Source organism: Loxodonta africana, chromosome 12, assembly GCF_030014295.1.
Source record: "Loxodonta africana isolate mLoxAfr1 chromosome 12, mLoxAfr1.hap2, whole genome shotgun sequence".
NCBI classification, from domain to species: domain Eukaryota; kingdom Metazoa; phylum Chordata; class Mammalia; order Proboscidea; family Elephantidae; genus Loxodonta; species Loxodonta africana.
In genome coordinates this window covers 47330536-47345940 of record NC_087353.1, presented here as the reverse complement: position 1 = coordinate 47345940, position 15405 = coordinate 47330536, and the positions used below count along the sequence as shown (strand labels likewise).

The 15405-nt window shown below is 38.7% G+C and overlaps 1 protein-coding gene across 6 annotated transcripts in view; it reads right to left on the bottom strand.

Annotated features, from left to right (window-relative positions):
- Positions 1 to 15405, bottom strand: part of USP8 (ubiquitin specific peptidase 8) — a 98027-nt gene that overhangs the window by 71229 nt on the left and 11393 nt on the right. The window contains exon 2 of one of the 6 annotated variants that reach the window (XM_023539484.2): positions 1961 to 2078. The exons of the other annotated variants lie outside the window; for them this stretch is intronic. The gene's annotated coding sequence lies outside the window, so the exon portion shown is untranslated. The remainder of the gene's footprint in view (positions 1 to 1960; positions 2079 to 15405) is intronic. 6 annotated transcript variants of the gene reach the window in all.

Sequence of the window (15405 nt, the reverse complement as noted above, 5' to 3'; positions counted from 1 at the left end):
ATGTGAAGACCGAGGGGAACAGAAGCTAGCCAAATGGACATGGAAACAAAGGATGGAGAGAAGGAATGTGCTGTCTCATTAGCGAGAGAGAAACTAGGAGTATAGAGCAAGGTGTATATAAGGTTTTGTATGACAGACTGACTTGATTTGTAAACTCTCACTTAAAGCACAATAAAAAAAAAAAAAAACTGACCATCCAAGAAGGTCAATGAACGCCATATACAATATCCCCCAAAAGAAAAAGGCATATCATAACCACACTTACTAAAATCAAAGACAAAGAAAAAACCCAGAGAGCAGCTCAAGAAAAACAGAGTCACATGTAAAGGAGAAACAATAAGACTAAGCTCTGATTATTTGGCATAAACCATGCAGGCAAGGCAATGGGATGACATATACAGAACCTTGAAAGAAAAAAACTGCCAACCAAGAATAATACATCCTGCAAAACTCTTGTTCAAATATGACGGTGAAACTAGGGTATTTCCAGATAAACAGGAACTAAGGGAATATGTAAAAACCAAACCAAACTTACAAAACTTATTAAAGGCAGACCTTCAATCTGAGGACAAACAACATTAGACCACAGCCTGAATCTAGGATACAAGATTGTACCAGCGAGACACCATTCTAGGAAAAGAACTCTCGAGGACTATCCAAAACCAAAAGAATTGCAACAGGGAACCAGAAAAAGGTTACTCTCTAAATGACAAGAATGTTGGAACAATAAAAAAGGAAATAAACAGTATGATGAGGAATGCAAGGCTATACCAAGTTAATAACAGACTGGTCCAAACCAGGACAATAAGAGTAAATTTCAGGTAACCACAAAGAAAGTTAACAAATCTACTCATCTAAATAATAAAAACATAAATTCTCAACGAAAACAAAAGAAATCCACAAACAAAAGGAATTCAGGCACTGGAGAGTAAGAGGAACAAAGAAAACAGTAGCACCCAAAAAAAAAAAAAAAAAACCTACAAATGACAGCAATAAACTCATACCTATCAATAATTACACTGAGTGTAAATGGCCTAAACGCACCCATAGAGACGCAGAGAGTGAGAAAATGGATTAAAAAAACAGAATCCATCAATATGCTGTCTACAAGAGACACACCTTAGAAAAAAAGATGTAAATTTATTAAAAGTCAAAGGATGGAAAAAAATATATCAAGCAAATAGCTACCCAAAAAGAGCTGGAGTGGCAATACTAATCTCAGATAAAAGAGTCTTTAAAACAAAATTCACCAAAAAAGACAAAGAAGGGCACTATATAATGATTACAGGGATAATCCATCACGAAGACTTAACAATAATAAACATCTACGCACCCAATGACAGGGCTCCAAAATACATAAAACAAACTCTAACAGCACTGAAAACAGAAATTGACAGTTCCACAATAACAGTAGTAGACTTCAACACACCACCCTCAGTAAAGGAAAGAACATCTAGAAAGAAACTCAGCAAAGATACAGAGGAGCTAAAGAGCACAATCAGCCAACTTGACCTCATAGACTACAGAACACTCCACTCAACAGCTGCAAAGTACACATTCTTCTCCAATGCACATGGAATGTTCTCCAGAAAAGACCACATCTTAGGTCACAGGGCAAGCCTCAACAATATCCAAAACACTGAGATAACAAAAATTATCATTTCTGACCAAAACACCATCAAAGCAGAAATTAACAACAGGAAGAATAAAGAAAAAAGACCCATCACATCGAAAATGAATAACATCCTGCTGAAAAACCACTGGGTAGAGGCGGAGCCAAGGTGGCGGAATAGAGAGACGCTTCCAGTGAGCCCTCTTCCAACAAAGGCCCGAAAAAACAAGTGAAACGCATATATTTATGACTAGCTAGGAGCCCTGAACATCAAAGGCAAGCTTAGAAAATGATCTGAGGGGCAGGGGGAGGAAGAGACAGTTCAGAAGCGGAGATGAATTACCAGACCTGAACGGCAGGGAGCTGTCAGGCACCATTCCCATGAGTGAGCAGCAGTGGGCTGGTACTAGCGATCGACCGTAGTTTCCTTGGGGGAAGAAGTCAGCCACATAGCCTACTCGCATCTCTGGAACCAGAGAAGAATGGTGCTCTCAGCAAAAGCTAAGTACTAGCGTATATTTTACCACGCCCCCCCCCCCCAATTCCCAAGCCAGCTTCAGCAGCTGATTTCCCTGGGCCTGATATAGGCCCTGTTGAGTGCCTAGAGCCATCCTCCCGGCCTTGGAGAAAGAATAAATTTGCAACTGGGTGAAAAGATAATCTGTCATCTCCACTAAGTGGGGAAGTCCAGGACAGAGGAGGATCCTGTCCAGGCATAAACGGTCCATGGACTTTGACTACCTTTTCCCTCTGCACAGAGCTGTGTGGGCCTATTTCAGGAGAACACACCTTTGTGGGCAGATTCCGTTTCAGCTGTGCATCGAAGAGGTGGGTGTTCGATGTTTGACGTTGCTTCGGCTATTAAACAGGGTCCTCAACTACTCACATCAGGGGCCTAAGGACTGGTGGCTCCACTCAGGTAACCCAGCCACCTATGACAGGGGTCCAAGAACAACTGCTACCTCCCAGTCCTTAAAGCCAAAAACATTAGGTGCCCGTGCTCCGTCTGCAGAACTCACCTACCTGCACGCTCTAGGGAACAGGGACACGCTTTCCTCAGAGACACACTGGGGACAATTCTAAGCCCCCTGCATGTTCAGCGTGTTACCCCCTGCTCCAACCAGATACTGGTACTACACCCATGACCCTTGCCCCTCTAAGACTGTAGGACAGAGCCTTACCACACACTTGATGATCAGCTACCTGGACACCTGAGCTGAATTCATACAAGAAAAGTGAACGGATTCCCAGACTGATATACCTGATAACAGCTCTAGCCATTTGGAGACAGGACGCCAGAGCTCTAAAGGTGAAAATAATCAAGCTAGCTCACCCAAGCAACCTATTTGGGCATATCAAAACATAACAAAGCAAGGAACTACGACATAGTAAGCAAACATAAAATAAAGTAGTACAATAACTTACGGATGACTCAGAGACAACAGTCAATATCAAGTCACATAAAGAAACAGACCATGATCGCCTCAACAAGCTCTCAAAACAAAGAATCAAGGGATCTTCTAGATGAAAGTGCCACCCTAGAATTACCAGAGGCAGAATACAAAGATTAATATACAGAACCCTTCAGGACATCAGGAAGGAAATGAGGCAATACGCAGAACAAGGAACACACAGATAAAGCAAATGAAGGAATTAAAAAGATTATATAGGAACATAATGAAAACCTTAATAAGGTGGAAAAATCCATACACAGACAGCAATCAGAAATTCAGAAGATTAATAAGGAAATTACAGAAGTAGACAACTCAATAGAAAGTCAAAGGAGCAGAACTGAGCAAGTAGAAGGCAGAATTTCTAAACTTGAAGATAAAGCACTTGGCACTAATATATTTGAAGAAAAATCAGATAAAAGAATTTAAAAAATGAAGAAAGCTTAAGAATCATGTGGGACTCTTTCAAGACAAATAACCTATGAGTGACTGGAGTACTAGAACAGGGAGGGATAACAGAAAATACAGAGAGTATTGTTGTAGATTTCTTGGTGGAAAACTTCCCTGGTATCGTGAAAGATGAAAAGATATCTATCCAAGATGCTCATCGAACTCCACATAAGGTAGATCTCAAAAGAAAGTCACCAAGACATATTTTAATCAACTTGCCAAAACCAAAGATAAAGAGAGAATTTTAAGAGTAGCTAGGGAGAAACGAAAAGTCACCTACAAGGGAGAGCCAATAAGAATAAGCTCAGACTACTCGGCAGAAACCATGCAGGCAAGAAGGCAATGGGATGACTTATTTAAAAAACAGAAGGAAAAAATTGCCAGCCAAGAATCTTATATCCAGCAAAACTGTCTCTCAAATATGAAGGTGAAATTAGGACATTTCCAGATAAACAGAAGTTTAGGAAATTTGTAAAAGCCAAACCAAAACTACAAGGAATGCTAAAGGGAGTTCTTTGGTTAGAAAAGCAATAATCTCAGGTAACAACCCAAGACTACAACACAGGGCAGAGGTATCAGAAGTCAACCCAGAAAGGGAAATCACAAAAATAAATCAAGATAAAAAACGCTCAGAAGAGGGAAACAGCAATGTTAGTACGTAAAACAAGACAACATTAAAACAATAAAAAGGGACTAAGAAATGTAGTCCAAGATCTTCCATATGGACAGGAAGACAAGGCAATACAAATAAAAAAAAGTTAGGTTTAAAGTCAGAAAAATAGGGGTAAATAATAAGGTAACCACAAAGGAGACAAACTATCCTGCACATCAAAATAAAATGCAAGAAAAAAATAGAGACTCAGCAGAAACAAAATCAACAACAATGAATATGAGGAAAGGACAATATAGAAAGATAATCTACTCAGCACATAAAACTAAGCGGGAAAAAGAAAAAGTCTACACCACAAAAAAAAGACATCAAATAATAGCACTAAATTCATACCTGTCCATAATTACGCTGAATGTAAATGGACTAAATGCACCACTAAAGTGACAGAGAGTGGCAGAATGGACTAAAAAACACAATTTGTCTATATGCTGTCTACAAGAGACACACCTTAGAGACAAAAACAAACTAAAACTCAAAGGACAGAAAAATATGTATCAAGCAAACAACAATCAAAAAAGAGCAGGAATGGAGATATTAATTTCTGACAAAAACAGACTTTAAAGATAAATCCATCATAAAACATAAGGAAGGAAACTATATAATGATTAAAGGAACAATATACAAGGAAGAGGAAACCCTGGTGGTGTAGTGGTTAAGTGCTACAGCTGCTAATCAAAGGGTTGGCAGTTCGAATCCACCAGGCGCTCCTTCGAAACTCTATACGGCAGATCTACTCTGTCCTCTAGGGTCACTATGAGTCGAAATCGACTCGACGGCACTGGGTTTGATTTTGTTTTATACAAAGAAGATATAACCATATTAAATATTTAGGCATCCAATGACAGGGCTGCAAGATACATAAAAGAAACTCAGCACTGAAAAGAGTGATAGACAGCTCTACAATAATAGCAGGAGACTTCAACACACCACTTTCGGTGAAGGGAAGGATATCCAGAAAGAAGCTCAATAAAGACACAGTAGATCTAAATGCCAAAATCAACCAACTTGACCTCATAGGCATATACAGAACACTCTACCCAACAGCAACCAAGTATACTGTCTTTTCTGGTGCACATGGAACTTTCTCTAGAATAAACCACATAATTAGGTCATAAAGCAAGCCGTAGCAGAATCCAACACACTGAAATATTACAAAGCATCTTCTCTGACCATAAAGCCATAAAAGTGGAAATCAATAACAGAAAAAGCAGGGAAAAGAAACCAAACACTTGGAAACTGAACAATACCCTGCTCATAAAACACTGGGTTATAGAAAATATTAAGGATGGAATAAAGAAATTCATAGAATCCAATGAGAATGAAAACACTTCCTATCAAAACCTTTGGGACACAGCGAATTCAATGCTCAGAGGTCAATTTACATCAATAAATGCACACATCCAAAAAGAAAATGCCAAAATCTAAGAATTATCCCTACAACTTGAACAAATACAAAAACAGCAACAAAAGAGAAACCCTCAGGCACCAGAAGTAAACAAATAATAAAAATTAGGGCAGAACTAAATGAAACAGAAAAACAACTTAAAGAATTAACAAGACCAAAAATTCGGTTCTTTTCAGAAAAAAATCAACAAAATTGATAAACCATTGGCCAAATTGAGAAAAGAAAAACAGGAGAGGAAGCAAATAACTTGAGTAAGAAATGAGATGGGTGATATTACAAGGGACCCAAAAGAAATTAAAAGAATCACATCAGATTACTATGAAAAACTGTACTCTAACAAATTTGAAAACCTAGAGGAAACAGATGAATTCCTAGAAACACACTACTTACCTAAACTAACAACAGAGGTATAACAACTAAACAGACCCATAAAAAGAAGAGGCTGAAAAGGTAATCAAAAGACTCCCAACAAAAAAAAAGCCATAGCCCAGAGGGCTTCACTGCAGAGTTCTACAAAACTTTCAGAAAAGAGTTAACACCATTACTACTACAGGTATTTCAGAGCATAGAAAAGAACGGAATACTCCCAAACTCATTCTATGAAGCCAGCATGCCCCTGGCACCAAAACCAGGTAAAGGCACCACAAAAAAAAGAAAATTACAAAAAAAAGAAAAAGAAAATTACAGACCTATATCCCTCATGAACTTAGATGCAAAAATATTCAACAAATTTCTAGCCAATACAATTCAACAACATATCAAAAAAGTAACTCACCACGACCAAGTGGGATTCATACCAGTTATGCATGGATGCTTCAACATAAGAAAAACAATTAATGTAATCCATCATATAAACAAAACAAAAAACAACAATCACATGGTTTTATCGACTGATGCAGAAAAGGCATTTGACAAAGTTCAACACCCATTCATGATAAAAATTCTCAGTAAAATAGAAGTAGAACGAAAATTCCTCAGCGTAATAAAGGGCATTTACACAAAGCCAACAGCCAACATCATCCTAAATGGAGACAGCCTGAATGCGTTCCCCTTGAGATTGGGAACCAGACAAGGATGCCCTTTATCACTGCTCTTATTCAACATTGTACTGGAGGTCCTAGCCAGAGCGATTAGGCTAGATAAAGAAATAAAGGGCATCCAGATTGGCAAGGAAGAAGTAAAAGTATCTCTATTTCCAGATGACATGGTCTTAAACACAGAAATAAGGAATCCTCCAGAAAACTACTGAAACTAATATTTCAGCAGAGTATCAGGATGCAAGATAAACACAAAAATATCAGATGGATTCTTCTACATCAACAAAAAGAACACTGAAGAGAGAACCACCAAATCAACACCATTTACAGTAGGCCCCAAGAAGATAAAATACTTAGGAATAAATCTTAGCAGAGATGTAAAAGACTTATACCAAAAAAACTACAAAACACTTCTGGAAGAAACCAAAAGAGACCAACATAAGTGGAAAAACATACCTTGCTCATGGATATGAATACTTAAGATTATTAAAACGTCTAATTTACCAAAAGGGATCTATAGATTTAATGCAATTCCGATCCAAATTCCAATGACATTTTTAATGAGATGGAGAAACAAATCATCAACTTTATATGGAAGGGAAAGAGGTCCCAGATAAGTAAAGCATTACTCAAAAAGAAGAACAAAGTGGGAGGCCTCACTCTACCTGATTTTAGAACCAATTATACTGCCACAGTAGTCAAAGCAGCCTGGTGCTCGTACAACAGATACACAGACCAATGGAACAGAATTGAGAATCCAGACATAAATCCATCCACATATGAGCAGCTGATATTTGGCAAAGGCACCAAAGCTGTTAAATGGGAAAAAGACAGTCTTTTTAACAAATGGTGCTGGCATAACTGGATACCCATCTGGAAACAATGAAACAAGACCCATACCTCACACCATGCACAAAAACGAGTTCAAAATGGATCAAAGGCCTAAATATAAAATCTAAAATGATAAAGATCAAGGAAGAAAAAATACAGACAACGTTAGGAGCCCGAATTCATGGCATAAACAGTACACAAAACACTACTAACACTGCAGAAGAAAACTAGGTAACTGGGAACTCCTACAAATCAAACACCTCTGCTCAACCAAAGACTGTACCAAAGGAGTAAAAAGATTACCTACAGACTGGGAAAAAGTTTTTAGCTATGACATTTCCAATCGGGTCCTGATCTCTAAAATCCACATGATACCGCAAAAACTCAATTACAAAAAGACGACCCAATTAAAAAATGGGCAAAAGATACAAACAGATACTTCACTAAAGAAGACATTCAGGTAGCTACCAGGTACAAGAGGAAATGCTCAAGATCATTAGCCATTAAAGAAATGGAAATCAAAACTACAGTAAGATTCCATCTCACTCCAACACGGCTGGCATTAATCCAAAAGACGCAAAATAAATGCTGGAGAGGCTAAGGAGAGATAGGAACACTTATACACTGCTGGTGGGAATGTAAAATGGTACAACCACTTTGGAAATCAATTTAGCGCTTCCCTAAAAAGCTAGAAATAGAACTACCATGCAATCTAGCAATCCCACTCCTTGGAATATATCCTAGAGAAATAAGGGCCTTTACACGAATAGATATATGCACACCCATGTTCACTGCAGCACTGTTTACAATAGCAAAATGTTGGAAGCAACCAAGGTGTCCATCAACAGATGAACGGATAAATAAGTTATGGCATATTCACACAATGGAATACTATGCGTCGATAAAGAACTGTGATGAATCCACGAAATATTTTATAAAACGGGGGAATCTGGAAGGCATTATGCTGTCTGAAATTAGTCAGTTGCAAAAGAACAAATATTGTATAAGACCACTATTATGAAAACTCAAGAAATAGTTTAGACAGAGAAGAAAACATTCTTTGATGGATAGGAGAGGGGCGAGGGAGGGAGGGCGGGAGAGGGGTATTCACTCATTAGATAGTAGATAAGAACTACTTTAGGTGATGGGAAAGACAACACGCAATACAGGTGAGGTCAGCACAATTGGACTAAACCAAAAGCAAAGACGTTTCCTGAATAAACTGAATACTTCGAAGGCCAGCAGGCAGAGGCGGGGGTTGGGGACCATGGTTTCAAGGGACACACATCTAAGTCAACTGACATAACAAAATCTATTAAGGAAACATTCTGTACACACTGTGGGGAGTGGCGTCTGGGGTCTTAAACGCTAGGAAGTGGCCATCTAACATGCATCAATTGGTCTCAACCCACCTGGACCAAAGGAGAACGAAGAACACCAAGGACACAAGGTAATTACGAGCCCAAGAGACAGAAAGGGCCACATAAACCAGAGACTACATCAGCCTGAGACCAGAAGAACTAGATGGTGCCCAGCTACAACCAATGACTGCCCTGACAGGCAACACAATAGAGAACCCCTGAGAGAGCAAGATATCAGTGGGATGGAGGCCCCGAATTCTCGTAAAAAGATCAGACTTAATGGTCTGTGTCAGACTAGAAAGACCCTGGTGGTTATGGCCCCCAGACCTTCTGTTGGCCCAGGACGGGAACCATTCCCAAAGCCAACTCTTCAGACAGGAATTGGAGTGGACAATGGGATGGAGAGGGATGCTGGTGAGGAGTACACTTCTTGGATCAGGTGGAGACTTGAGAGTATGTTGGCATCTCCCGTCTGGAGGGGAGATGAGAGGATGGGGGGGTTAGAAGCTGGTGAAATGGACACGAAAAGAGAGAGTGGAGGGAGGGACTAGGTTGTGTCATCAGGGGGACAACAACTGGGAGTACGCAGCAAGGTGTTTATAAGTTTCTGTGTGAGAGACTGCCTTGATTTGCAAGCTTTCACTTAAAGCACAATAAAAATTAAGAAAAAAACCCACTGGGTAATCGAAGAAATCAAAAATGGAATAAAAAAATTCCTGGAATCAAATGAGAATGAAAACACATCATACCAAAACCTCTGGCACACAGCAAAGGCAGTCCTCAGATGTCAATTTGTAGCAATAGATGCACATATCAAAAAAGAAGAAAATCAAAACATCAGCTACACAACTTAAACAGAGAACAGCAAAAGAAGGCCACAGGCACCAGAAGAAAGGAAATAATAAAGATCAGAGCAGAAATACTCTATGTAGAAAAACAACAGAAACGACCAATAAAACCAGAAGTTGTTTCTTTGAAAAGATCAACACAATCAACAAACCACTGGCCAAACTGACAAAAGAAAAACAGGAGAGAATGCAAATAACCCAAATAAGAATGAAATGGGGGACATTACAAGAGACCCAACTGAAATAAAAAGGATCATAATAGTGTATTATAAAAAACCTTACGCCAACAAACTTGAAAACCTAGAAGAAACTGACAAATTTCTAGAAACACACTACCTACCCAAACTAACAAAATGATGTTGAAAATCTTAACAAACCCATAATAAGAGACTGAAGAGGTCATATTAAAAAACTCCCAAGCAAAAGAACCCCTGGCCCAGATGGCTTCACTGGAGAATTCTACCAAACACTCAGAAAAGTACTTATACCAGTACTTCTCCAACTATTTGAGAACATAGAAAAGGACGCAATACTTCCAAATTCATTCTATGAAGCCAGCATAACCCTGGCTTTGCCAAAACCAGGTAAAGACATCACAAAGAAAGAAAATTACAGACCAATATATCTCATGAATACAGTTGCAAAAATTCTCAACAAAATTCTAGCCAACAGAACTCAGCATCATACAAAAAAATAAATAATAATAATAATACACCATGACCCAGTATGATTCATACCAGGAACACAAGGATGGCTCAACATTAGAAAATCTATCAACGTAATCCACCACATAAATAAAAGGAAAGAGAAGAATCACATGATCAACTCGATACGCAGAAAAGGCATTCAACAAAGTCCAACACCCATTCCTGATAAAAACTCTCAGTAAGATAGGTACAGAAGGGAGATTTCTCAACATAATAAAGGGCATCTATGCAAAACCAATGGCCAACATCATTCTCAATGGAGAGTGGCTGAGAACAGGAACGATACAAGGGTGCCCTTTATCACCACTCCTATTTAACATTGTGTTGGAAGTCCTAGCTAGAGCAACAAAGCGAGAAACAAATAAAAGGCATCCAAACTGGTAATAAAAAAGGTAATCTGTCCCTATTTGCAGATCATATGATACCATACATACAAAACCCAAAAGATTCCACGAGAAAACTACTGGAACTAATAGAAAGATTCAGCAGAGCAGCAGGATACAAGATAAACATACAAAAATCAGTTGGATTCCTGTACACCAATAAAAAGAATGATGAAAAGGAAATCAGGAAAACAATACCATTTATAACGGCCCCTAAAAAAAAAAAAAATTTATAAAATACTTGGGAATAAATCTAACCAGGGGTGTAAAAGACCTATACAAAGAAAACTACAAAACACTACTGCAAGAAGCCGAAAGAGAACTACATAAATGGAAAAACATACATGCTCATGGATACGTAGACTCAGCATGGTGAAAACAATAAAAAGAATGATGAAAAGGAAATCAGGAAAACAATACCATTTATAACGGCCCCTAAAAAAATAAAATACTTGGGAATAAATCTAACCAGGGGTGTAAAAGACCTACACAAAGAAAACTACAAAACACTACTGCAAGAAGCCAAAAGAGAACTACATAAATGGAAAAACACACCATGCTCATGGATACGTAGACTCAGCATGGTGAAAATGACAATTCTACCCAAAGTGATTTACAAATACAATGCAATATCAATCCAAATACCCGCAACATTCTTTAAAGAGATGGGAAAACTTATCATTAACTTTATATGGAAAGAGAAGCAGCCCTGGGTAAGTACAGCACTTTTGAAGAAGAATAAAGTAGGAGGAATTGCACTACCTGACCTCAGAACCTTCTACACAGTTACATTAGTCAAAACAGCCTGGTACTGGTACAAAGACCAATGGAACAGAACTGAGAACCCAGATGTAAATCCATCCACCTACGGTCAACTGATCTACAACAAGGGCCCAAAGTCCATCAAATGGGGAAAACACAGTCTTTTAACAAATGGTGCTGGTAAAACTGGATGTCCATCTGCAAAAGAATGAAACAGGGCTTATACTTCATACCATATACAAAAACTAACTCAAAATGGATCAAAGACCTACATGTAAAGCCAAAAACTATGAAGTTCATGAAAGAAAAAATAAGATCAATGCTAGAAACCCTAATACAGGCATTAACAGGATATAAACCACAACCAACAATACATAAGCTTCAGAGGATAAGGTAGACAACTGGGATTTTCTAAAAATTAAACCCTTATGTTCATCAAAAGACTTTACCAATAGAATAAAAAGCGAACCTACAGACTCGGAAAAAAAAAATTGGCTATTACAAATCAGACAACGGTCTAATCTCTAAAATCTACAAGAAAATCCAACACTTCTACAACAAAAAGACAAATAATGCAATTAAAAAATGGGCAAAGGAAATAAAAAGACACTTCACCAAAGAAGACATTCAAGTGGCCCACAAACATATGAGGAAATGCTCATGATCTCTAGACACCAGAGAAATGCTAATCAAAACCACAGTGAGATACCATCTGATCCTGGCATTACTGGCACGAATCAATAAAACAAGAAACAACAAATGTTGGAGAGGCTGTAGGGATATTGGAACTCTTATGCACTGCTGGTGGGAATGCAAAATGATACAACCATTTTGGAAAATGACATGGTGCTTCCTTAGAAAGCTGGAAATAGAAATACCACATAATCAAGCAATCCCACCCCTAGGAATATATCCTAGAGAAATAAGAGTCGTCACACGAACAGACATATGCACACCCATGTTCACTGCAGCATTGTTCACAATAGCAAAAAGAAAAAAACAACCTAGATGTCCATCAGCAGAAGAATGGATGAACAAACTGTGGTACATGCACACAATGGAGTATTATGCAATGATAAAGAACAATGATGAATCTGAAGCATCTCATAACATGGATGAATCTGGAGGGCATTATGCTGAGTGAAGTAAGTCTATCACAGAAGGACAAATACTGTATGAGACCACTACTGTAAAAACTTATGTAAAGGTTTACACACAAAAAGAAGCAATCTTTGAAGATTACGAGGGAGGGGAATAGTGGGGATGGAAAAACACTAGATAACAGATAAGTGGTAACTTTGGTGAAGGGTAAGACACTACACAATACTGGGGAAGCCAGCACAACTTGTACAAGGCAAGGTCATAGAAGCTCCATAGACACATCCAAACTCTAAGAGGGACAGACCTGCTGGGCTGAGGACTGTGGGGACCACAGTCTCAGGGAACATCTAGCTCAAATAGCATAACATAGTTTATAAAGAAAATGTTCTACACTCTACTTTGGTGAGTAGCGTCTGGGATCTTAAAAGCCTGTGAGCAGCCATCTAGGATACTCCACTGGTCTCACCCCTTCAGGACCAAGGAATAAAGAAGAAAACTAAAGATACATGGGAAAGATAAGTCCAAAGGACTAATGGAGCACATCTACCACAGCCTCCACCAGACTAAGTCTAGTACAACTAGATCATGCCCAGCTACCACAAACGATTGCTCTGACAGGGATCACAATAGAGGGTCCCGGACAAGGCCGGAGAAAAATGTAGAACAAAATTCTAACACAAAAAGAAAGATCAAACTTGCTGGCCTGACACAGACTAGAGAAACCCTGAGTATATGGCCCTTGGACACCATTCAGTGCAGTAATGAAGTGACTCCTGAGGTTTCCCCTTCACTCAACGAGTGGACAGGCCCATAAAACAAAAGGAGACTAAAGGGGCACAGCAGCCCTGGGGCAAGGAATAGAAGGCAGGAGGGGACAGGAAAACTGGTAACAGGGAATTCAGGGTTGAGAATGGGGAGTGCTGACATGTCATGGGGTTGTTAACCAATGTCATAAGACAAAATGTGTACTGTTTAATGAGAAACTAGTTTGTTCAGTGAACATTCACCTAAAGTGCAATAAAAAAAGGAAAAAATTAAAATAATTAAAAAAATTAAACGGAAATATTAAGTATGACTGGTGACGAAGTGGTTAAAAGCTCAGGCTGCTAACCAAAAGGTCAACAGTTCAAGTCCACCAGCTGCTCCTTGGAAACCCTTTGGGGCAGTTATACTCTGTCCTGTAGTGTCGCTGTGAGTTAGAATTGACTTGACGGCAATGGGTTTGGTTTATTAAGTATGACTAGAGTGATCCTGGTATTCTGTCAATTCCTGTAGCCTTGTTTCTCACCAATGCCTCCAGTGCAGCTTGGACTTCTTCTTTCAGTACCATTGATTCTTGATCATATGCTACTTCCTGAAATGGCTGAACATCGACCAATTTTTTTTGATAGTGACTCTGTGTATTCCTTCCATCTTCTTTTGATGCTTTCTGCATTATTCAATATTTTCCCTAAAGGATCCTTCAATATTTTAACTCCAGGCTTGAATTTATTCTTCAGTTCTTTCAGCTTAAGAAATGATAATTATGTTCCTCCCTTTTGGTTTTCTAATACCAGGTCTCTGAACATTTCATTATAATACTTTACTTTGTCTTCTTGAGCCACCGTTTGAATTCCTCTGTACAGCTCTTTCACTTCATTTCTTCCATTTGTTTTAGCTACTCTGAGTTCAAGAACAAGTTTCAGAGTCTCTTCTGACATCCATTTTGGTCTTTTCTTTCTTTCCTGGAATTGTCTTTCTTTCCAGGAACTGACAGAATACTAATTGAGATGTTTCAACAGATGGATATAACGCTAGAAGTGCTCACTCATCTATGCCAAGAAATCTGGAAGACAGCTACCTGGCCAACCAACTGGAAGAGATCCATATCTGTGCCCATTGCAAAGAAAGGTGATTCCACAGAATATATAAATCATCAAACAATATCATTAATATCACATGCAAGTAAAATTTTGCTGAAGATTATTAAAAAATGGTTGCAGCAGTATATCGACAGAGAACTGCCAGAAATTCAAGCTGGATTCAGAAGAGGACCCGGAATCAGGGATATCATTGCTGATGTCAGGTGAATCTGGCTGAATGCAGAGAATACCAGAAAGATGTTTACCTGTGTTTTACTGACCATGTGAAGGCACTCACCTGTGTGGATCATAACAAATTATGGATAACACTGCAAAGGATGGGAATTCCAGAACAATTACGCTCATTCAGAACCTGTACATAGACCAAGAGGCAGTCATTTGAACAGAACAAGGGATAGTGCATGGTTTAAAATCAGGATAGGTCTGAGTCAGGGTTGTATCCTTTCAGGAAAGGTGTAAATCAGGGTTGTATCCTTTCACTATACTTATTCAATCTGTAAGCTGAGCAAATAATCTGAGAAGCTGGACTATATGAAGAAGAATGTGGCTTCAGGATTAGAAGACGACTCACTAACACCCTGTGATAATGCAGGTGATACAACCTTGCTTACTCGAAGTGAAGAGGACTTGAAGCACTTACTTATGAAGACCAAAAAGACTACAGCCTTCAGTATGGATTATACCTCAACATAAAGAAAACAAAAATCTTCATAAAAGGACCAATAAGCAACATCATGATACATGGAGAAATACTGAAGTTGTCAATGATTTCATTTTACCCCACAATCAATGCCCACAGAAATAGCAGTCAAGAAATGAACTGACATATTGCACTGGACAAATCTGCTGCAGAAGACCTCTTTAAAGTGTTAAAAAGCAAAGATGTCACTTTAAGGACTAAGTTGCAGCTGACCCAAGCCACGGC